The sequence below is a fragment of the Bufo bufo genome, chromosome 6 (assembly GCF_905171765.1).
Source record: "Bufo bufo chromosome 6, aBufBuf1.1, whole genome shotgun sequence".
Classification (NCBI taxonomy): domain Eukaryota; kingdom Metazoa; phylum Chordata; class Amphibia; order Anura; family Bufonidae; genus Bufo; species Bufo bufo.
The window spans coordinates 436,301,389-436,326,004 of NC_053394.1; the positions used below are offsets into that span (position 1 = coordinate 436,301,389).

The 24,616-nt window shown below is 50.6% G+C and overlaps 1 protein-coding gene across 2 annotated transcripts in view; it reads left to right on the forward strand.

Annotated features, from left to right (window-relative positions):
* Window positions 1-10,985: 10,985 nt before the first annotated feature.
* HELZ (helicase with zinc finger) overlaps window positions 10,986-24,616 on the forward strand; it is an 86,979-nt gene continuing 73,348 nt past the window's right edge. For both annotated transcript variants that reach the window (XM_040437435.1, XM_040437436.1), the window contains exon 1: window positions 10,986-11,144. The gene's annotated coding sequence lies outside the window, so the exon portion shown is untranslated. The remainder of the gene's footprint in view (window positions 11,145-24,616) is intronic.

Consider the following 24,616-nt stretch of genomic DNA (forward strand, 5'->3'; position numbering starts at 1 on the left):
CGGAAGTTCATCAGGGACTTTTCCATGCTGGCCAAGCCTCTCACGGATCTGACCAGGAAGGGCAGTAATTCCCAGGTCTGGCCGCTCGAGGCCATCCGAGCTTTTGAGGCCCTAAAGTCCGTCTTTGTGTCGGCTCCGATTCTGTCGCATCCCAACCCTGGGTTGCCCTTTGTCCTCGAGGTGGACGCGTCTGAGACGGGAGTAGGCGCCCTTCTGTCTCAGCGTAGAACACCAGAGGGTCCTCTGCTTCCTTGTGGGTTTTACTCCCGGAAACTGTCTTCCGCGGAGTGCAACTATCAGATTGGTGACAGGGAGTTATTGGCCATCGTGCAGGCCCTTAAAGAATGGAGGCACTTGCTCGAGGGTTCGGTGGTTCCGGTTCTCATCCTGACGGACCACAAGAATCTGACCTACCTTTCTGAGGCCAAGAGATTGACACCACGTCAGGCCAGATGGGCTCTGTTCTTGTCACGTTTTAATTACGTGGTCTCCTACCTACCCGGTTCCAAGAACATCAGGGCGGATGCCTTATCTCGGCAGTACTCCGAGCTGTCCAGGGAGGAGTCGATTCCGACTTCGGTCATACCTCCGAATCAGATCCTGGCCGCCATTCGCACCAGCCTGACCTCTCCCCTGGGTGAGCAGATTTTGGCGGCTCAATCTGGTGCTCCCTCTGGGAGACCCAACGGCAGATGTTTTGTGCCTGAGGAGTTGCGCACTCGGTTGTTGCGAACCTACCATAACTCCAAGACCGCGGGGCATCCTGGAAAGAATCAGCTGTCCTGGGCTGTTTCACGTCTGTTCTGGTGGCCTTCCCTACGTTCCGACATCGCCGCATATGTAGCGGCATGCTCCGTTTGTGCCCAGAGTAAGTCCCCTCGGCACCTTCCGTTGGGCCTTCTGCAACCCATAGCCACCGGGGAGCGCCCATGGTCACACCTGGGGATGGATTTCATTGTGGACCTCCCTGCATCCCGAGGCCATACGGTCATTCTCATGATTGTGGATCGGTTTTCCAAAATGTGCCACTGTGTTCCTCTCAAGAAGTTACCCTCTGCACAAGAGTTGGCCACGATTTTTGCCAGGGAGGTCTTCCGGTTGCACGGTTTGCCTAAGGAGATTGTGTCGGATCGGGGGAGTCAGTTTGTGTCCAGGTTCTGGCGCGCCTTTTGCTCCCAGTTGGGGATTCATCTCTCCTTCTCCTCGGCCTACCACCCTCAGTCCAATGGGGCCGCAGAACGATCCAATCAGGCCTTGGAGCAATTCCTTCGTTGCTATGTCTCCGATCACCAAGACAATTGGGTTGACCTCCTGCCTTGGGCTGAGTTTGCCAGGAACACAGCAGTGAACTCTTCCTCTGGGACGTCTCCCTTCATGGCCAATTATGGGTTCCAACCTGCCGTGTTACCGGAGGTATTCTCTCCCCAGGATATTCCGGCTGTGGAGGATCACCTTTCCGTCCTACGTGCTTCTTGGGTACAGATCCAGAAGTCCCTTGAGGTCTCTGCGCAGCGCCAGAGACTCCAGGCTGATCGCAGACGAGCGCCTGCTCCTTCCTACCAGGTCGGAGACCGTGTATGGTTGTCCACCCGCAACCTCAACCTTCGAGTGCCCACTCCCAAGCTGGCGCCTCGCTTTGTTGGTCCCTTCCGAGTGCTTCGCAGGGTAAACCCGGTAGCCTATGCCCTTGCGCTTCCTCCTGGCATGCGGATCTCCAACGTGTTTCATGTCTCCCTGTTGAAGCCACTGGTGTGTAATCGTTTCACTTCCTCGGTTCCTCGGCCTCGTCCGGTCCAAGTGGGCAATCGTGAGGAATATGAGGTGAGCAATATCCTGGACTCACGCCTGGTCCGTGGTCGGTTGCAGTTTTTGGTCCATTGGCGTGGTTATGGTCCAGAGGAGCGTTCCTGGGTTCCCTCCGCAGATGTCCATGCTCCTGCCTTGCTCCGAGCCTTCCACGCACGCTTCCCTCAGAAACCGTTTTGTGCTCCGCGGAGGAGGGGCCCTTGAGGGGGAGGTACTGTCATGGTCTTACCTGCTTGCTGCTCTCCTTCGTTTGACATGTGCTGGCGGCCATCTTGGTTTCTGGGTTTCTTGTAGCCTTCCACCCTGCGGCTCCTCCTTCCCCTGGGAGGAGCTGGATGCCTAGCTCATATATATAGGAGGTCTGTGGCTTCAGTTCCTTGCTTGGTCCTCTTGTGTTCACATGCTTCTAAGACTGCTGCTGCTTCTGGTTCCTGATCCTGGCTTCGTCTGACTACCCTGCTGGTTCCTGATCCTGGCTTCGTCTGACTACCCTGCTGGTTCCTGATCCTGGCTTCGTCTGACTACCCTGCTGGTTCCTGATCCTGGCTTCGTCTGACTACCCTTCTGGTTCCTGACCTCTGGCTTCGCAAAGACTCTGCTCGGTTTCACCATCCGTTTGGACTTTTGCTTTGCAGCTTTATTTTCAATAAAGCCTTCTTATTTTCACTTATCTCTTGTTGTACGTCTGGTTCATGGTTCCGTGACACTCTGTCTCTTCTCTCTTCCTCCCTCTCTGTCTCTTCCTCCCCTCTGTCTCTTCTCTCTCCCCTCTCCCTCCCTTCTCTCTCCCCTCTCCCTCCCTTCTCTCTCCCTCTGTCTCTTCTCTCTCTCTGTCTCTTCCTCCCTCTCTGTCTCTTCCTCCCCTCTGTCTCTTCTCTCTCTCTGTCTCTTCTCTCTCTCTGTCTCTTACTCCCTCTCTGTCTCTTCCTCCCCTCTGTCTCTTCTCTCTCTCTTCCTCCCCTCTGTCTCTTCTCTCTCTCTTCCTCCCTCTCTATCTCCCTCTCTGTCTCTTCCTCCCCTCTGTCTCTTCTCTCTTCCTCCCCTCTGTCTCTTCTCTCTCCCTCTGTCTCTTCACCCCTCTTTCTCTCTTCCTCCCCTCTGTCTTTTCTCTCTCTCTCTCTTCCTGCCTCTCTGTCTCTCCCTCCCACTGTCTCTTCCTCCCTCTCTGTCTCTTCTCTCTGTCTCTTCCTCCCCTCTGTCTCTTCTCTCTTCCTCACCTCTGTCTCTTCTCTCTTCCTCCCCTCTATCTCTTCTCTCTCTCTCCCTCCCTCTGTCTTTTTCTCCCTCTCTGTCTGTTCCTCTCTCTGTCTTTGCTCTCTCTGTCTCTTCCTGTCTCTTCTCTCTCCCTCCCTCCCTCTGTCTCTTCTCTCTCTCTGTCTCTTCCTCCCCTCTGTCTGTTCTCTCTCCCTCCCTTCTGTCTCTTCTCTCTTCCTCCCCTCTGTCTCTTCTCTCTTCCTCCCCTGTCTCTTCTCTCTCTCCCTCTGTCTCTTCCTCCCTCTCTGTCTCTTCCTCACTCTCTGTCTCTTCTCTCTTCCTCCCTCTCTGTCTCTTATCTCTTCCTCCCCTCTGTCTCTTCTCTCTTCCTCCCCTCTGTCTCTTCTCTCTCCCTCTGTCTCTTCCTCCCTCTCTGTCTCTTCTCTCTCCCTCTGTCTCTTCCTCCCTGTCTCTTCCTACCTCTATGTTTCTTCTCTCTCCCTCTGTCTCTCCCTCCCTCTGTCTCTTCTCCCTCTCTGTCTCTTCCTCCCTCTCTGTCTCTTCTCTCTCCCTCCCTCTGTCTCTTCTCCCTCTCTGTCTTTTCCTCCCTCTCTGTCTCTTTTCTCTCCCTCTCTGTCTCTTTTCTCTCTCTGTCTCTCCCTCCCTCTGTCTCTTCTCCCTCTCTGTCTCTTTTCTCTCCCTCCTTCTGTCTCTTTTCTCTCTGTCTCTCCCTCCCTCTGTCTCTTCTCCCTCTGTCTCTTCTCCCTCTCTGTCTCTCCCTCCCTCTGTCTCTTTTCTCTCTCTGTGTCTCTTCTCCCTCTCTGTCTCTTCCTCCCGTCTCTTCTCTCTCCCTCTGTCTCTTTTCTCTCTCTCTGTCTCTTCTCCCTCTCTTCCTCCCTCTCTGTCTCTTCCTCCCTCTCTGTCTCTTCCTCCCTCTCTGTCTCTCCCTCTCTCTGTCTCTCCCTCCCTCTGTCTCTTCTCCCCTCTCTGTCTCTTCTCCCTCTCTCTCTTCTCCCTCTCTGTCTCTTCCTCCCTCTCTGTCTCTTCTCATTCTCTTCTCCCTCTCTGTCTCTCCCTCCCTCTCTCTTCCTCCCTCTCTGTCTCTTCCTCCCTCTCTGTCTCTTCCTCCCTCTGTCTCTTCTCACTCTCTGTCTCTTCTCCCTCTCTGTCTCTCACTCCCTCTCTGTCTCTTACTCCCTCTCTGTCTCTTACTCCCTCTCTTCTCCCTCTCTGTCTCTCCCTCCCTCTGTCTCTTTCTCCCTCTCTGTCTCTCACTCCCTCTGTCTCTTCCTCCCTCTCTGTCTCTTCCCTCTCTGTCTCTTCTCCCTCTCTGTCTCTTCTCCCTCTCTGTCTCTCCCTCCCTCTCTGTCTCTTCTCACTCTCTTCTCCCTCTCTGTCTCTCCCTCCCTCTCTGTCTCTTCTCACTCTCTTCTCCCTCTCTGTCTCTCCCTCCCTCTGTCTCTCCCTCCCTCTCTGTCTCTCTCTCCCTGTCTCTTCCTCCCTCTCTGTCTCTTCCCCCTCTGTCTCTTCTCACTCTCTGTCTCTTCTCCCTCTCTGTCTCTCCCTCCCTCTCTGTCTCTTCCTCCCTCTCTGTCTCTTCCTCCCTCTCTGTCTCTCCCTCCCTCTCTGTCTCTCCCTCCCTCTCTGTCTCTTCCTCCCTCTGTCTCTTCCTAACCTCTCTGTCTCTTCTCCCTCTCTGTCTCTTCCTCCCTCTCTGTCTCTTCCTCCCTCTGTCTCTTCCTCCCTCTGTCTCTTCCTCCCTCTCTGTCTCTTCCTCCCTCTCTGTCTCTTCCTCCCTCTGTCTCTTCCTCCCTCTCTGTCTCTTCCTGCCTCTCTGTCTCTTCCTCCCTCTCTGTCTCTCCCTCCCTCTCTGTCTCTTCCTCACTCTGTCTCTTCCTCCCTCTCTGTCTCTTCCTGCCTCTCTGTCTCTTCCTGCCTCTCTGTCTCTTCTCCCTCTCTGTCTCCCTCCCTCTCTGTCTCTCTCTACCTCCCTCTCTGTCTCTTCCTCCCTCTCTGTCTCTTCCTGCCTCTCTGTCTCTTCCTGCCTCTCTGTCTCTTCCTCCCTCTCTGTCTCTCTTCCCCCCTCTCTGTCTCTTCCTCCCTCTCTGTCTCTTCCTGCCTCTCTGTCTCTTCTCCCTCTCTGTCTCTCCCTCCCTCTCTGTCTCTTCCTCCCCCTCTGTCTCTTCTCCCTCTCTGTCTCTCCCTCCCTCTGTCTCTCCTTCCCTCTCTGTCTCTCTCTCTCCCTCTCTGTCTCTTCCTCCCTCTCTGTCTCTTCTCCCTCTCTCTCTCCCTCCCTCTCTCTTCTCCCTCTCTGTCTCTTCCTGCCTCTCCCTCCCTCTCTGTCTCTTCCTCACTCTCTGTCTCTTCCTCACTCTCTGTCTCTTCCTCCCTCTCTGTCTCTTCCTCCCTCTCTGTCTCTTCCTCCCTCTGTCTCTTCCTCCCTCTCTGTCTCTTCTCCCTCTCTGTCTCTTCCTCCCTCTCTGTCTCTTCCTCCCTCTGTCTCTTCCTCCCTCTCTGTCTCTTCCTGCCCCTCTGTCTCTTCCTCCCTCTCTGTCTCTCCCTCCCTCTCTGTCTCTTCCTCACTCTGTCTCTTCCTCCCTCTCTGTCTCTTCCTGCCTCTCTGTCTCTTCCTGCCTCTCTGTCTCTTCTCCCTCTCTGTCTCTTCCTGCCTCTCTGTCTCTTCTCCCTCTCTGTCTCTCCCTCCCTCTCTGTCTCTCCCTCCCTCTCTGTCTCTTCCTCCCCCTCTGTCTCTTCTCCATCTCTGTCTCTCCCTCCCTCTGTCTCTCCTTCCCTCTCTGTCTCTCTCTCTCCCTCTCTGTCTCTTCCTCCCTCTCTGTCTCTTCTCCCTCTCTCTCTCCCTCCCTGTCTCTTCTCCCTCTCTGTCTCTCCTTCCCTCTCTGTCTCTCTCTCTCTCCCTCTCTGTCTCTTTCTCCCTCTGTCTCTCCCTCACTCTCTGTCTCTTCCTCCCTCTCTGTCTCTTCTCCCTGTCTGTCTCTTCCTCCCTCTCTGTCTCTTCTCCCTCTCTGTCTCTCCCTCCCTCTCTGTCTCTTCTCACTCTCTTCTCCCTCTCTGTCTCTCCCTCCCTCTCTGTCTCTCTCTCTCCCTCCCTGTCTCTTCCTCCCTCTGTCTCTTCCCCCTCTGTCTCTTCTCACTCTCTGTCTCTTCTCCCTCTCTGTCTCTCCCTCCCTCTCTGTCTCTTCCTCCCTCTCTGTCTCTTCTCCCTCTCTGTCTCTTCCTGCCTCTCTGTCTCTTCCTCCCTCTGTCTCTTCCTCCCTCTCTGTCTCTCCCTCCCTCTCTGTCTCTCCCTCCCTCTCTGTCTCTTCCTCCCTCTGTCTCTTCCTAACCTCTCTGTCTCTTCTCCCTCTCTGTCTCTTCCTCCCTCTCTGTCTCTTCCTCCCTCTGTCTCTTCCTCCCTCTGTCTCTTCCTCCCTCTCTGTCTCTTCCTCCCTCTCTGTCTCTTCCTCCCTCTGTCTCTTCCTCCCTCTCTGTCTCTTCCTGCCTCTCTGTCTCTTCCTCCCTCTCTGTCTCTCCCTCCCTCTCTGTCTCTTCCTCACTCTGTCTCTTCCTCCCTCTCTGTCTCTTCCTGCCTCTCTGTCTCTTCCTGCCTCTCTGTCTCTTCTCCCTCTCTGTCTCCCTCCCTCTCTGTCTCTCTCTACCTCCCTCTCTGTCTCTTCCTCCCTCTCTGTCTCTTCCTGCCTCTCTGTCTCTTCCTGCCTCTCTGTCTCTTCCTCCCTCTCTGTCTCTCTTCCCCCCTCTCTGTCTCTTCCTCCCTCTCTGTCTCTTCCTGCCTCTCTGTCTCTTCTCCCTCTCTGTCTCTCCCTCCCTCTCTGTCTCTTCCTCCCCCTCTGTCTCTTCTCCCTCTCTGTCTCTCCCTCCCTCTGTCTCTCCTTCCCTCTCTGTCTCTCTCTCTCCCTCTCTGTCTCTTCCTCCCTCTCTGTCTCTTCTCCCTCTCTCTCTCCCTCCCTCTCTCTTCTCCCTCTCTGTCTCTTCCTGCCTCTCCCTCCCTCTCTGTCTCTTCCTCACTCTCTGTCTCTTCCTCACTCTCTGTCTCTTCCTCCCTCTCTGTCTCTTCCTCCCTCTCTGTCTCTTCCTCCCTCTGTCTCTTCCTCCCTCTCTGTCTCTTCTCCCTCTCTGTCTCTTCCTCCCTCTCTGTCTCTTCCTCCCTCTGTCTCTTCCTCCCTCTCTGTCTCTTCCTGCCCCTCTGTCTCTTCCTCCCTCTCTGTCTCTCCCTCCCTCTCTGTCTCTTCCTCACTCTGTCTCTTCCTCCCTCTCTGTCTCTTCCTGCCTCTCTGTCTCTTCCTGCCTCTCTGTCTCTTCTCCCTCTCTGTCTCTTCCTGCCTCTCTGTCTCTTCTCCCTCTCTGTCTCTCCCTCCCTCTCTGTCTCTCCCTCCCTCTCTGTCTCTTCCTCCCCCTCTGTCTCTTCTCCATCTCTGTCTCTCCCTCCCTCTGTCTCTCCTTCCCTCTCTGTCTCTCTCTCTCCCTCTCTGTCTCTTCCTCCCTCTCTGTCTCTTCTCCCTCTCTCTCTCCCTCCCTGTCTCTTCTCCCTCTCTGTCTCTCCTTCCCTCTCTGTCTCTCTCTCTCTCCCTCTCTGTCTCTTTCTCCCTCTGTCTCTCCCTCACTCTCTGTCTCTTCCTCCCTCTCTGTCTCTTCTCCCTGTCTGTCTCTTCCTCCCTCTCTGTCTCTTCTCCCTCTCTGTCTCTCCCTCCCTCTCTGTCTCTTCTCACTCTCTTCTCCCTCTCTGTCTCTCCCTCCCTCTCTGTCTCTCTCTCTCCCTCCCTGTCTCTTCCTCCCTCTGTCTCTTCCCCCTCTGTCTCTTCTCACTCTCTGTCTCTTCTCCCTCTCTGTCTCTCCCTCCCTCTCTGTCTCTTCCTCCCTCTCTGTCTCTTCTCCCTCTCTGTCTCTTCCTGCCTCTCTGTCTCTTCCTCCCTCTGTCTCTTCCTCCCTCTCTGTCTCTTCCTCCCTCTCTGTCTCTCTCTCTCCCTGTCTCTTCCTCCCTCTGTCTCTTCCCCCTCTGTCTCTTCTCACTCTCTGTCTCTTCTCCCTCTCTGTCTCTCCCTCCCTCTCTGTCTCTTCCTCCCTCTCTGTCTCTTCTCCCTCTCTGTCTCTTCCTGCCTCTCTGTCTCTTCCTCCCTCTGTCTCTTCCTCCCTCTCTGTCTCTTCCTCCCTCTCTGTCTCTCCCTCCCTCTCTGTCTCTTCCTGCCTCTCTGTCTCTTCCTGCCTCTCTGTCTCTTCCTGCCTCTCTCTCCCTCTCTGTCTCTTCCTGCCTCTCTGTCTCTTCCTGCCTCTCTGTCTCTTCCTCCCTCTCTGTCTCTTCCTGCCTCTCTGTCTCTTCCTCCCTCTCTGTCTCTTCCTCCCTCTCTGTCTCTTCCTGCCTCTCTGTCTCTTCCTCCCTCTCTGTCTCTTCCTGCCTCTCTGTCTCTTCCTCCCTCTCTGTCTCTTCCTCCCTCTCTGTCTCTTCCTCCCTCTCTGTCTCTTCCTGCCTCTCTGTCTCTTCCTGCCTCTCTGTCTCTTCCTCCCTCTCTGTCTCTTCCTGCCTCTCTGTCTCTTCCTCCCTGTCTCTTCCTGCCTCTCTGTCTCTACCTCTCTGTCTCTTCCTGCCTCTCTGTCTCTTCCTCCCTCTCTGTCTCTTCATGCCTCTCTCTCTCTCCCTCTCTGTCTCTTCCTCCCTCTCTGTCTCTTCCTGCCTCTCTGTCTCTCCCTCCCTCTCTGTCTCTCCCTCCCTCTCTGTCTCTCCCTCCCTCTCTCTTCCTGCCTCTCTGTCTCTTCCTGCCTCTCTCTCTCTCCCTCTCTGTCTCTTCCTGCCTCTCTGTCTCTTCCTGCCTCTCTCTCTCCCTCTCTGTCTCTTCCTGCCTCTCTGTCTCTTCCTGCCTCTCTGTCTCTTCCTCCCTCTCTGTCTCTTCCTCCCTCTCTGTCTCTTCCTCCCTCTCTGTCTCTCCCTCCCTCTCTGTCTCTTCCTGCCTCTCTGTCTCTTCCTCCCTCTCTGTCTCTTCCTCCCTCTCTGTCTCTTCCTCTCTGTCCCTTCCTGCCTCTCTGTCTCTTCCTGCCTCTCTGTCTCTTCCTGCCTCTCTGTCTCTTCCTCCCTCTCTGTCTCTACCTGCCTCTCTGTCTCTTCCTGCCTCTCTCTCTCTCCCTCTCTGTCTCTACCTCTCTGTCTCTACCTCTCTGTCTCTTCCTGCCTCTCTGTCTCTTCCTGCCTCTCTGTCTCTTCCTGCCTCTCTGTCTTTTCCTCCCTCTCTGTCTCTTCCTCTCTGTCCCTTCCTGCCTCTCTGTCTCTTCCTGCCTCTCTGTCTCTTCCTGCCTCTCTGTCTCTTCCTGCCTCTCTCTCTCCCTCTCTGTCTCTACCTCTCTGTCTCTTCCTGCCTCTCTGTCTCTTCCTGCCTCTCTTCCTCCCTCTCTGTCTCTTCCTGCCTCTCTGTCTCTTCCTGCCTCTCTGTCTCTTCCTCTCTGTCCCTTCCTGCCTCTCTGTCTCTTCCTGCCTCTCTCTCTCTCCCTCTCTGTCTCTCCCTCTCTGTCTCTTCCTCCCTCTCTGTCTCTTCCTGCCTCTCTGTCTCTTCCTCTCTGTCTCTTCCTGCCTCTCTGCCTCTTCCTCTCTGTCTCTTCCTGCCTCTCTGTCTCTTCCTCCCTCTCTGTCTCTTCCTCCCTCTCTGTCTCTTCCTGCCTCTCTGTCTCTTCCTGCCTCTCTGTCTCTTCCTCCCTCTCTGTCTCTTCCTGCCTCTCTGTCTCTTCCTCTCTGTCTCTTCCTGCCTCTCTGTCTCTTCCTGCCTCTCTGTCTCTTCCTGCCTCTCTGTCTCTTCCTGCCTCTCTGTCTCTTCCTGCCTCTCTGTCTCTTCCTCTCTGTCTCTTCCTGCCTCTCTGTCTCTTCCTCCCTCTCTGTCTCTTCCTCCCTCTCTGTCTCTTCCTCCCTCTCTGTCTCTTCCTGCCTCTCTCTCTTCCTCCCTCTCTGTCTCTTCCTGCCTCTCTGTCTCTTCCTCTCTGTCTCTTCCTCCCTCTCTGTCTCTTCCTCTCTGTCTCTTCCTCCCTCTCTGTCTCTTCCTCTCTGTCTCTTCCTGCCTCTCTGTCTCTTCCTGCCTCTCTGTCTCTTCCTCCCTCTCTGTCTCTTCCTCTCTGTCTCTTCCTGCCTCTCTGTCTCTTCCTCCCTCTCTGTCTCTTCCTCCCTCTCTGTCTCTTCCTGCCTCTCTGTCTCTTCCTGCCTCTCTGTCTCTTCCTCCCTCTCTGTCTCTTCCTCTCTGTCTCTTCCTGCCTCTCTGTCTCTTCCTCTCTGTCTCTTCCTGCCTCTCTGTCTCTTCCTCTCTGTCTCTTCCTGCCTCTCTGTCTCTTCCTCTCTGTCTCTTCCTCTCTGTCTCTTCCTCCCTCTCTGTCTCTTCCTGCCTCTCTGTCTCTTCCTGCCTCTCTGTCTCTTCCTCCCTCTCTGTCTCTTCCTCTCTGTCTCTTCCTGCCTCTCTGTCTCTTCCTCCCTCTCTGTCTCTTCCTGCCTCTCTGTCTCTTCCTCCCTCTCTGTCTCTTCCTGCCTCTCTGTCTCTTCCTCCCTCTCTGTCTCTTCCTCTCTGTCTCTTCCTGCCTCTCTGTCTCTTCCTGCCTCTCTGTCTCTTCCTCCCTCTCTGTCTCTTCCTCCCTCTCTGTCTCTTCCTCTCTGTCTCTTCCTGCCTCTCTGTCTCTTCCTCCCTCTCTGTCTCTTCCTGCCTCTCTGTCTCTTCCTGCCTCTCTGTCTCTTCCTCCCTCTCTGTCTCTTCCTCTCTGTCTCTTCCTCTCTGTCTCTTCCTGCCTCTCTGTCTCTTCCTGCCTCTCTGTCTCTTCCTGCCTCTCTGTCTCTTCCTGCCTCTCTGTCTCTTCCTCCCTCTCTGTCTCTTCCTCCCTCTCTGTCTCTTCCTGCCTCTCTGTCTCTTCCTGCCTCTCTGTCTCTTCCTCTCTGTCTCTTCCTGCCTCTCTGTCTCTTCCTCCCTCTCTGTCTCTTCCTGCCTCTCTGTCTCTTCCTCCCTCTCTGTCTCTTCCTGCCTCTCTGTCTCTTCCTCCCTCTCTGTCTCTTCCTCTCTGTCTCTTCCTGCCTCTCTGTCTCTTCCTCCCTCTCTGGGAGTCTCGTACATTTCCCGTCGTGCTTTGCGGCTCCTGACAAGTCGGATCCAAGATGGCGTAGAAAGTAATGACAGGTAAGTCCTGACCCCCTTCCGTCCCCGGCTCCGAGTCCCTCCGGTCCCGACTCATCTCCGGTACGTGCACGGACTGCCCCAGACACCCGGAGCCTGCACCGACCGGCCGGCGCCGCGGGAGGCAGCGAAGAGGCCTGCAGTGTGCGGCCCGGCCGTCTGTTTACATTCCCGGCCTGCAGGACTAGGAGAGCGCCCGGCGCCGGGGAAAGTGCAGGCCGCAGAGGATAGGACGGGGACCCGGTAATAACAGGGAGCAGGACGGGCCCCGGCTCACCCTGTGCGGGTGCGAGGAGGGTGGGGGCGCCGCTGGGCCACGGGGGTGGGAGTATTATTACAATGTGTGTGATATGAGGTGCGAGCACTTTTATACAGTCGGGTGAGAAGCTCTGCAGCGTGGGGATGGTGGGCGTGATTGTTGTGTTACATTGGGGGTAGTTGTAGTGATAGTGGGGACTGTTGTGTTATGTTGGGGGTAGTGGGGGGGGGGGTGTGATGGGTTATGTTGGGGGTAGTGGGGGGGGGGTGTGATGGGTTATGTTGGGGGTGTGTGATGGGTTATGTTGGGGGTAGTGGGGGTGTGATGGGTTATGTTGGGGGTAGTGGGGACTGTTGGGTTATGTTGGGGGTAGTGGGGACTGTTGTGTTATGTTGGGGGTAGTCGGGGTGTGTGATGGGTTATGTTGGGGGTGTGTAATGGGTTATGTTGGGGGTAGTCGGGGGGTGTGATGGGTTATGTTGGGGGTAGTCGGGGGGTGTGATGGGTTATGTTGGGGGTAGTCGGGGTGTGTGATGGGTTATGTTGGGGGTAGTGGGGGTGTGATGGGTTATGTTGGGGGTAGTGGGGACTGTTGGGTTATGTTGGGGGTAGTGGGGACTGTTGTGTTATGTTGGGGGTAGTGGGGGGGGGGTGTGATGGGTTATGTTGGGGGTGTGTAATGGGTTATGTTGGGGGTAGTCGGGGGGTGTGTAATGGGTTATGTTGGGGGTAGTCGGGGGGTGTGATGGGTTATGTTGGGGGTAGTCGGGGGGTGTGATGGGTTATGTTGGGGGTAGTCGGGGGGTGTGATGGGTTATGTTGGGGGTAGTCGGGGGGTGTGATGGGTTATGTTGGGGGTAGTCGGGGGGTGTGATGGGTTATGTTGGGGGTAGTCGGGGGGTGTGATGGGTTATGTTGGGGGTAGTCGGGGGGTGTGATGGGTTATGTTGGGGGTAGTCGGGGGGTGTGATGGGTTATGTTGGGGGTAGTCGGGGGGTGTGATGGGTTATGTTGGGGGTAGTCGGGGGGTGTGATGGGTTATGTTGGGGGTAGTCGGGGGGTGTGTGATGGGTTATAAAGCTTGTCTCGCAGTTTTTGTCTTTTTTTTTTTTTTTTTTTGTGTGAGAGAAGATTTGGAAAGTTCCCATCGGTAGTGGGGGGGGGGGGTGTGATGGGTTATGTTGGGGGTAGTGGGGGGGGGGTGTGATGGGTTATGTTGGGGGTGTGTGATGGGTTATGTTGGGGGTAGTGGGGGTGTGATGGGTTATGTTGGGGGTAGTGGGGACTGTTGGGTTATGTTGGGGGTAGTGGGGACTGTTGTGTTATGTTGGGGGTAGTCGGGGGGTGTGATGGGTTATGTTGGGGGTGTGTAATGGGTTATGTTGGGGGTAGTCGGGGGGTGTGATGGGTTATGTTGGGGGTAGTCGGGGGGTGTGATGGGTTATGTTGGGGGTAGTCGGGGTGTGTGATGGGTTATGTTGGGGGTAGTGGGGGTGTGATGGGTTATGTTGGGGGTAGTGGGGACTGTTGGGTTATGTTGGGGGTAGTGGGGACTGTTGTGTTATGTTGGGGGTAGTGGGGGGGGGGTGTGATGGGTTATGTTGGGGGTGTGTAATGGGTTATGTTGGGGGTAGTCGGGGGGTGTGATGGGTTATGTTGGGGGTAGTCGGGGGGTGTGATGGGTTATGTTGGGGGTAGTCGGGGGGTGTGATGGGTTATGTTGGGGGTAGTCGGGGGGTGTGATGGGTTATGTTGGGGGTAGTCGGGGGGTGTGATGGGTTATGTTGGGGGTAGTCGGGGGGTGTGATGGGTTATGTTGGGGGTAGTCGGGGGGTGTGATGGGTTATGTTGGGGGTAGTCGGGGGGTGTGATGGGTTATGTTGGGGGTAGTCGGGGGGTGTGATGGGTTATGTTGGGGGTAGTCGGGGGGTGTGATGGGTTATGTTGGGGGTAGTCGGGGGGTGTGATGGGTTATGTTGGGGGTAGTCGGGGGGTGTGATGGGTTATGTTGGGGGTAGTCGGGGGGTGTGTGATGGGTTATAAAGCTTGTCTCGCAGTTTTTGTCTTTTTTTTTTTTTTTTTTTGTGTGAGAGAAGATTTGGAAAGTTCCCATCGTCCGGGGAAAGTTTATTACTCCCCGCGCTGCTCATCTCCCACCTGGTCCCGGAGCTGCAGCCCCTGTGTCATGGCCAATGCGCCACCTCCCGGGGATGACGTTATATCTTGTACAGGTTCCTGGGCGGTGCTGGCAGCACGACCTCCCACGCGTCTCCAGTCATTGAGGTTCAGTTTGGGTCAGCGCCGGGTTCCAGTCTCCTGATCCTTGTGTGATGAAAAGTCCGACATCTTTACAACACATTTCACTTCTCACCATTTTCAAGATTGGTGCTAGCTGACAGTGAATGGAAACATCCTGTTATAGAGACTATATATATATATTTTTTTACTATGTATCACCGTAGAAAATCCTCTGTGATCTAAAAACATCAACAAAAGAAATCTCTCCTGTCCTGACAGTTTGTTGCAGTGTATCAGTGCAGCTGTGAGTGGATTTGTGCAAGATTATCACTGACAGCAAGCAGAGGTCTTGAAAATGGTGAGATACTGAAATGTAAAATTTACTGGTAAGTTGCAGAACTTTGCGTTATACACTAATGTCCTCCTCCATGCAGTTGTATATAAGATACAGCTTAGGGATAAGTCTGTGATTGGTGGGGGTCCGGCCACGAGAATGAGGGTCCTGCGCCCCCACATGAGTGGAGTGGCAGGTCAAGCATACCCACTGACTCTTCATTCATTCTGTCTGTGAGTGCCGGACGATGTAGAGGAGCCCGGAGACCGTCGTATAGAAGGTGCGTATGTGGCGAGTATATAGTGTGGGTATATTGTGGATGCAGCTTGGATACAGTGTGGGTATATTGTAAATACAGGTTAGATACAGCTTGGATACAGTGTGGGTATATTGTGGATACAGGGTAGATACAGCTTGGATACAGTGTGGGTATATTGTGGATACAGGGTAGATACGGCTTGGATACAGTGTGGGTATATTGTGGATACAAGGCAGATGCAGCTTGGATATGGTCTGGATATATTGTGGATACAGGATAGATACAGCTTGGATACAGTGTGGGTATATTGTAAATACAGGTTAGATACAGCTTGGATACAGTGTGGGTATATTGTGGATACAGGGTAGATGCAGCTTGGATACAGTGTGGGTATATTGTGGATACAAGGCAGATGCAGCTTGGATACAGTGTGGGTATATTGTGGATACAGGGTAGATACAGCTTGGATGCAGTGTGGGTATATTGTAAATACAGGTTAGATACAGCTTGGATACAGTGTGGGTATATTGTGGATACAGGGTAGATACAGCTTGGATACAGTGTGGGTATATTGTGGATACAGGGTAGATACGGCTTGGATACAGTGTGGGTATATTGTGGATACAAGGCAGATGCAGCTTGGATATGGTCTGGATATATTGTGGATACAGGGTAGATACAGCTTGGATACAGTGTGGGTATATTGTAAATACAGGTTAGATACAGCTTGGATACAGTGTGGGTATATTGTGGATACAGTGTAGATACAGCTTGGATACAGTGTGGGTATATTGTAAATACAGGGTAGATGCAGCTTGGATACAGTGTGGGTATATTGTGGATACAGGGTAGATGCAGCTTGGATACAGTGTGGGTATATTGTGGATACAGGGTAGATGCAGCTTGGATACACTGTGGTTATATTGTGTATGCAGTTTGGATACAGTGTGGGTATATTGTGGATACAGGGTAGATGCAGCTTGGATACAGTGTGGGTATATTGTAAATACAGGTTAGATACAGCTTGGATACAGTGTGGGTATATTGTGGATACAGTGTAGATACAGCTTGGATACAGTGTGGGTATATTGTAAATACAGGGTAGATGCAGCTTGGATACAGTGTGGGTATATTGTGGATGCAGTTTGCATACAGTGTGGGTATATTGTGGATACAGGGTAGATGCAGCTTGGATATGGTCTGGATATATTGTGGATACAGGGTAGATGCAGCTTGGATACAGTGTGGGTATATTGTAAATACAGGTTAGATACAGCTTGGATACAGTGTGGGTATATTGTGGATACAGGGTAGATGCAGCTTGGATACAGTGTGGGTATATTGTGGATACAGCTTGGATACAGTGTGGGTATATTGTGGATACAGGGTAGATGCAGCTTGGATACAGTGTGGGTATATTGTGGATGCAGCTTGGATACAGTGTGGGTATATTGTGGATACAAGGCAGATGCAGCTTGGATACAGTGTGGGTATATTGTGGATACAAGGTAGATGCAGCTTGGATATGGTCTGGATATATTGTGGATACAGGGTAGATACAGCTTGGATATGGTCTGGATATATTGTGGATACAGGGTAGATGCAGCTTGGATACAGTGTGGGTATATTGTAAATACAGGTTAGATACAGCTTGGATACAGTGTGGGTATATTGTGGATACAGGGTAGATGCAGCTTGGATGCAGTGTCGGTATATTGTAAATACAGGTTAGATACAGCTTGGATACAGTGTCGGTATATTGTGGATACAGGGTAGATGCAGCTTGGATACAGTGTGGGTGTATTGTGGATACAGGGTAGATGCAGCTTGGACACAGTGTGGGTATATTGTGGATGCAGCTTGGATACAGTGTGGATATATTGTGGATACAGGGTAGATGCAGCTTGGATACAGTGTGGGTATATTGTGGATACAGGGTAGATGCAGCTTGGATACAGTGTGGGTATATTGTGGATACAGGGTAGATGCAGCTTGGATACAGTGTGGGTATATTGTAAATACAGGTTAGATGCAGCTTGGATACAGTGTGGGTATATTGTGGATACAGTGTAGATACAGCTTGGATACAGTGTGGGTATATTGTGGATACAGGGTAGATGCAGCTTGGATACAGTGTGGGTATATTGTGGATACAGGGTAGATGCAGCTTGGATACAGTGTGGTTATATTGTGGATGCAGCTTGGATACAGTGTGGGTATATTGTAAATACAGGGTAGATACAGCTTGGATACAGTGTGGGTATATTGTAAATACAGGGTAGATGCAGCTTGGATACAGTGTGGGTATATTGTGGATGCAGTTTGCATACAGTGTGGGTATATTGTGGATACAGGGTAGATGCAGCTTGGATATGGTCTGGATATATTGTGGATACAGGGTAGATACAGCTTGGATATGGTCTGGATATATTGTGGATACAGGGTAGATGCAGCTTGGATACAGTGTGGGTATATTGTAAATACAGGTTAGATACAGCTTGGATACAGTGTGGGTATATTGTGGATACAGGGTAGATGCAGCTTGGATACAGTGTGGGTATATTGTGGATGCAGCTTGGATACAGTGTGGGTATATTGTGGATACAGGGTAGATGCAGCTTGGATACAGTGTGGGTATATTGTGGATGCAGCTTGGATACAGTGTGGGTATATTGTGGATACAAGGTAGATGCAGCTTGGATATGGTCTGGATATATTGTGGATACAGGGTAGATACAGCTTGGATATGGTCTGGATATATTGTGGATACAGGGTAGATGCAGCTTGGATACAGTGTGGGTATATTGTAAATACAGGTTAGATACAGCTTGGATACAGTGTGGGTATATTGTGGATACAGGGTAGATGCAGCTTGGATGCAGTGTCGGTATATTGTAAATACAGGTTAGATACAGCTTGGATACAGTGTGGGTATATTGTGGATACAGGGTAGATGCAGCTTGGATACAGTGTGGGTGTATTGTGGATACAGGGTAGATGCAGCTTGGACACAGTGTGGGTATATTGTGGATGCAGCTTGGATACAGTGTGGATATATTGTGGATACAGGGTAGATGCAGCTTGGATACAGTGTGGGTATATTGTGGATACAGGGTAGATGCAGCTTGGATACAGTGTGGGTATATTGTGGATACAGGGTAGATGCAGCTTGGATACAGTGTGGGTATATTGTAAATACAGGTTAGATGCAGCTTGGATACAGTGTGGGTATATTGTGGATACAGTGTAGATACAGCTTGGATACAGTGTGGGTATATTGTGGATACAGGGTAGATGCAGCTTGGATACAGTGTGGGTATATTGTGGATACAGGGTAGATGCAGCTTGGATACAGTGTGGTTATATTGTGGATGCAGCTTGGATACAGTGTGGGTATATTGTGGATACAGGGTAGATGCAGTTTGGATACAGTGTGGTTATATTGTGGATGCAGCTTGGATACAGTGTGGGTATATTGTGGATACAGGGTAGATACAGCTTGGATACAGTGTGGATATATTGTGGATACAGGGTAGATGCAGCTTGGATGCAGTGTGGGTATATTGTGGATACAGGGTAGATGCAGCTTGGATACAGTGTGGGTATATTGTGGATACAGGGTAGATGCAGCTTGGATACAGTGTGGGTATATTGTGGATGCAGCTTGGATACAGTGTGGGTATATTGTGGATGCAGTTTGGATACAGTGTGGGTATATTGTGGATACAGGGTAGATGCAGCTTGGATACAGTGTGGGTATATTGTGGATACAGGGTAGATGCAGCTTGGACACAGTGTGGGTATATTGTGGATACAGGGTAGATGCAGCTTGGATACAGTGTGGGTATATTGTGGATGCAGCTTGGATACAGTGTGGGTATATTGTGGATGCAGTTTGGATACAGTGTGGGTATATTGTGGATACAGGGTAGATGCAGCTTGGATACAGTGTGGGTATATTGTGGATACAGGGTAGATGCAGCTTGGATACAGTGTGGGTATATTGTGGATGCAGCTTGGATACAGTGTGGGTATATTGTGGATGCAGCTTGGATACAGTGTGGATATATTGTGGATACAGGGTAGATGCAGCTTGGATACAGTGTGGGTATATTGTGGATACAAGGCAGATGCAGCTTGGATACAGTGTGGGTATATTGTGGATACAGGGTAGATACAGCTTGGATGCAGTGTGGGTATATTGTGGATACAGGGTAGATGCAGCTTGGATACAGTGTGGGTATATTGTGGATGCAGTTTGGATACAGTGTGGGTATATTGTGGATACAGGGTAGATGCAGCTTGGACACAGTGTGGGTATATTGTGGATACAGTGTGGTTATATTGTGGATGCAGCTTGGATACAGTGTGGGTATATTGTGGATGCAGCTTGGATACAGTGTGGATATATTGTGGATACAGGGTAGATGCAGCTTGGATACAGTGTGGGTATATTGTGGATACAGGGTAGATGCAGCTTGGATACAGTGTGGGTATATTGTGGATACAGGGTAGATGCAGCTTGGATACAGTGTGGGTATATTGTGGATACAGGGTAGATGCAGCTTGGATACACTGTGGTTATATTGTGGATGCAGCTTGGATACAGTGTGGGTATATTGTGGATACAGGGTAGATGCAGCTTGGATACAGTGTGGGTATATTGTGGATACAGGGTAGATGCAGCTTGGATACAGTGTGGTTATATTGTGGATGCAGCTTGGATACAGTGTGGGTATATTGTGGATACAGGGTAGATGCAGCTTGGATACAGTGTGGGTATATTGTGGATACAGGGTAAAATGTATTGGACTGGCACTCATATATGGAATAGGAACATGGTTTATTAAATAAAATGAATTAGGGATATTGTCACCTGTCACAAATAAATTTTTAATAAAATACAATATTAATACAATAAATCATACACAAAATCAATATATTAAAATCTTAAAACATCAAAAATATCCAATGGTGCAGGAGCCGATGGCACTTGATGTCTCTGGACCTGTGAGGTCCTGGCGGTTAGACAATAGTGCCCTCGGTTTCTGCCGCCCTGACTGGTATTCCCTCTAAACGACAACTTCCATGTGCTGCTGCTGCTCCAACACTCGCTGATTGGAGTCCGGTATATTGGAAATATCCCGGATCCACAGAATTCAGTGCTTTCAATGAGCTGATGTTTTCAATAAGGCAGTGTATCTTTGTCCACAATATCTTAACACTGTTGCAAACCAATGTTTATAATCAGCGCTTTGAATAGACCAATAATTCCTCCAAAGCAACTTTCCAATAGGACAGTGTAACTATGTCCGCAGTAACACTGTTGCAGACTGGTTGTCTGCTGTTTGTAATTGCCGGCAAAGTAAGTTCTCAATAGAGGGCTAACAGCTAATTCACTGTGTGTGGTTACACACAAGTGTACTGCCATAGAATACAAGTGTACTGCCATAGAATACAAGTGTACTGCCATAGAATACAAGTGTACTGCCACAGAATACAAGTGTACTGCCATAGAATACAAGTGTACTGCCATAGAATACAAGTGTACTGCCATAGAATGCAAGTGTACTGCCATAGAATGCAAGTGTACTGCCATAGAATGCAAGTGTACTGCCATAGAATGCAAGTGTACTGCCATAGAATGCAAGTGTACTGCCATAGAATGCAAGTGTACTGCCATAGAATGCAAGTGTACTGCCATAGAATGCAAGTGTACTGCCATAGAATGCAAGTGTACTGCCATAGAATGCAAGTGTACTGCCATAGAATGCAAGTGTACTGCCATAGAATGCAAGTGTACTGCCATAGAATGCAAGTGTACTGCCATAGAATGCAAGTGTACTGCCATAGAATGCAAGTGTACTGCCATAGAATGCAAGTGTACTGCCATAGAATGCAAGTGTACTGCCATAGAATGCAAGTGTACTGCCATAGAATGCAAGTGTACTGCCATAGAATGCAAGTGTACTGCCATAGAATGCAAGTGTACTGCCATAGAATGCAAGTTGATAACTCAGTTCATTCCTCATGTAACAACAGCAGTAATTGCCGTGATCGGTTTCACTTTTTATAGAGGGATATTACACCTCCTGTATGTCAGCCAGGACCTCACAGGTCCAGAGACATCAAGCGCCATTGGCTCCTGCACCATTGGATATTTTTGATGTTTTTTAAGATTTTAATATATTGATTTTGTGTATGATTTATTGTATTAATATTGTATTTTATTGAAAATTTATTTGTGACAGGTGACAATATCCCTAATTAATTTTATTTAATAAACCATGTTCCTATTCCATATATGAGTGCCATTCCAATACATTTTACCATTTAGACTTTTCTTTGAAAAGAGCACCTACATTGTGGGCACAGTGGTGAGCGGGTCCCTTTCTTGATCTATATTGTGTATATAGTTTGGGTATATTGTGGATACAAGGCGGATGCAGCTTGGGTACATTGTGCATATATTGGAGATGCAGCTTGGATACAGTGCAGATATGTTGTGGGTACAGCTTGGATGCAGTGTTTATATATTGGGATATTTTGTGGCTACAGGTTGGATTCAATGTGGGTATTTTGTGGATGGAGCCTGCATAAAATGTGGATATAGCGTGGATACAGCTTAGATATGGTTTTGATACAGTGTTGACATAGTGTGATAACAGAGTGGGTATATTGTGGCTATAGTCTGGTTACACTGTGCATACAATGTAGATACAGCCTGGGTACGCTGTGCACGCAGTGTAGATGCAGCCTGGGTACGCTGTGCACGCAGTGTAGATGCAGCCTGGGTACGCTGTGCACGCAGTGTAGATGCAGCCTGGGTACGCTGTGCACGCAGTGTAGATGCAGCCTGGGTACGCTGTGCACGCAGTGTAGATGCAGCCTGGGTACGCTGTGCACGCAGTGTAGATGCAGCCTGGGTACGCTGTGCACGCAGTGTAGATGCAGCCTGGGTACGCTGTGCACGCAGTGTAGATGCAGCCTGGGTACGCTGTGCACGCAGTGTAGATGCAGCCTGGGTACGCTGTGCACGCAGTGTAGATGCAGCCTGGGTACGCTGTGCACGCAGTGTAGATGCAGCCTGGGTACGCTGTGCACGCAGTGTAGATGCAGCCTGGGTACGCTGTGCACGCAGTGTAGATGCAGCCTGGGTACGCTGTGCACGCAGTGTAGATGCAGCCTGGGTACGCTGTGCACGCAGTGTAGATGCAGCCTGGGTACGCTGTGCACGCAGTGTAGATGCAGCCTGGGTACGCTGTGCACGCAGTGTAGATGCAGCCTGGGTACGCTGTGCACGCAGTGTAGATGCAGCCTGGGTACGCTGTGCACGCAGTGTAGATGCAGCCTGGGTACGCTGTGCACGCAGTGTAGATGCAGCCTGGGTACGCTGTGCACGCAGTGTAGATGCAGCCTGGGTACGCTGTGCACGCAGTGTAGATGCAGCCTGGGTACGCTGTGCACGCAGTGTAGATGCAGCCTGGGTACGCTGTGCACGCAGTGTAGATGCAGCCTGGGTACGCTGTGCACGCAGTGTAGATGCAGCCTGGGTACGCTGTGCACGCAGTGTAGATGCAGCCTGGGTACGCTGTGCACGCAGTGTAGATGCAGCCTGGGTACGCCGTGCACGCAGTGTAGATGCAGCCTGGGTACGCCGTGCACGCAGTGTAGATGCAGCCTGGGTACGCCGTGCACGCAGTGTAGATGCAGCCTGGGTACGCCGTGCACGCAGTGTAGATGCAGCCTGGGTACGCCGTGCACGCAGTGTAGATGCAGCCTGGGTACGCTGTGCACGCAGTGTAGATGCAGCCTGGGTACGCTGTGCACGCAGTGTAGATGCAGCCTGGGTACGCTGTGCACGCAGTGTAGATGCAGCCTGGGTACGCTGTGCACGCAGTGTAGATGCAGCCTGGGTACGCTGTGCACGCAGTGTAGATGCAGCCTGAGGATTGTGTTTAGAGATGAGCGAATTTCATATTTCGAAATTTGTTCACACTTTGTTTTGTGGAAAAACGTGAATTACTTTATGGATTCCGTTACCACGGACCATAACGCAATTCTATGACTGAATGCACCACGGACGCCTTTAGAGGCATTCCGTTATTCATTCCGTCATAATAGAAGTCTATGGGCTGCATAACGGATCCGTCTGGTTTCCGTTATGCAGGGGAGTCTTCTAAAGGCATTCCGTCATAGAATTGCTGTATGGTCCGTGGTAACAAAATCCATAACGCAATTCACCTTTTACCACCAAACGAAGTGTGAACAAATTTCAGAACATGAAATTCTCTCATCTCTAATTGTGTTCATATGATGTGGATACAGTCTGGTTACAGTGTGAATACATTGTGGTTACAGTCTGGTTACAGTGTGAATACATTGTGGGTACAGTCTGGTTACAGTGTGAATACATTGTGGGTACAGTCTGGTTACAGTGTGAATACATTGTGGGTACAGTCTGGTTACAGTGTGAATACATTGTGGTTACAGTCTGGTTACAGTGTGAATACATTGTGGGTACAGTCTGGTTACAGTGTGAATACATTGTGGGTACAGTCTGGTTACAGTGTGAATACATTGTGGGTACAGTCTGGTTACAGTGTGAATACATTGTGGGTACAGTCTATATACATTGTGGGTACAGTCTATATACATTGTGGGTACAGTCTATATACATTGTGGGTACAGTCTATATACATTGTGGGTACAGTCTATATACATTGTGGGTACAGTCTATATACATTGTGGGTACAGTCTATATACATTGTGGGTACAGTCTATATACATTGTGGGTACAGTCTATATACATTGTGGGTACAGTCTATATACATTGTGGATACAGTCTATATACATTGTGGATACAGTCTATATACATTGTGGATACAGTCTATATACATTGTGGATACAGTCTGGTTACAGTGTGGATACAGTCTGGTTACAGTGTGGATACAGTCTATATACATTGTGGATACAGTCTATATACAGTGTGGATACAGTCTGGTTACAGTGTGGATACAGTCTGGTTACAGTGTGGATACAGTCTGGTTACAGTGTGGATACAGTCTGGTTACAGTGTGAATACATTGTGGGTACAGTCTATATACATTGTGGGTACAGTCTATATACATTGTGGATACAGTCTATATACATTGTGGATACAGTCTATATACATTGTGGATACAGTCTATATACATTGTGGATACAGTCTATATACATTGTGGATACAGTCTATATACATTGTGGATACAGTCTGGTTACATTGTGGATACAGTCTGGTTACATTGTGGATACAGTCTGGTTACATTGTGGATACAGTCTGGTTACATTGTGGATACAGTCTGGTTACAGTGTGGATACAGTGTGGATACAGTCTGGTTACAGTGTGGATACAGTCTGGTTACAGTGTGGATACAGTCTGGTTACAGTGTGGATACAGTCTATATACATTGTGGATACAGTCTATATACATTGTGGATACAGTCTATATACAGTGTGGATACAGTCTGGTTACAGTGTGAATACATGGTGGGTACAGTCTGGTTACAGTGTGAATACATTGTGGGTACAGTCTATATACATTGTGGATACAGTCTGGTTACATTGTGGATACAGTCTGGTTACAGTGTGAATACATGGTGGGTACAGTCTGGTTACAGTGTGAATACATTGTGGGTACAGTCTATATACATTGTGGATACAGTCTATATACATTGTGGATACAGTCTATATACATTGTGGATACAGTCTGGTTACATTGTGGATACAGTCTGGTTACATTGTGGATACAGTCTGGTTACATTGTGGATACAGTCTGGTTACATTGTGGATACAGTCTGGTTACATTGTGGATACAGTCTGGTTACATTGTGGATACAGTCTGGTTACAGTGTGGATACAGTCTGGTTACAGTGTGGATACAGTCTGGTTACAGTGTGGATACAGTCTGGTTACAGTGTGGATACAGTCTGGTTACAGTCTGGTTACAGTGTGGGTACAGTGTGGGTACAGTGTGGGTACAGTGTGGGTACAGTGTGGGTACAGTGTGGGTACAGTCTGGTGACAGTGTGGGTACAGTCTGATGACAGTGTGGGTACAGTCTGATGACAGTGTGGGTACAGTCTGGTGACAGTGTGGGTACAGTCTGGTGACAGTGTGGATACAGTCTGGTGACAGTGTGGATACAGGGATCGGCCACTCAGGCCCCAGTTCCCCCACTAGAGGCATTCCAGAGCTGCACTCGCAATTCTCCTCTTACACGGTGCTATACTTGTCACATCCAGAGCTGCACTCGCAATTCTGTCGTTATTACATGCCTTTCACTTTAGTCACATCCGGAGCTGCGCTCACAGTCCTGCTGGCAGCTGTAACAGCTTTGGGCTGCT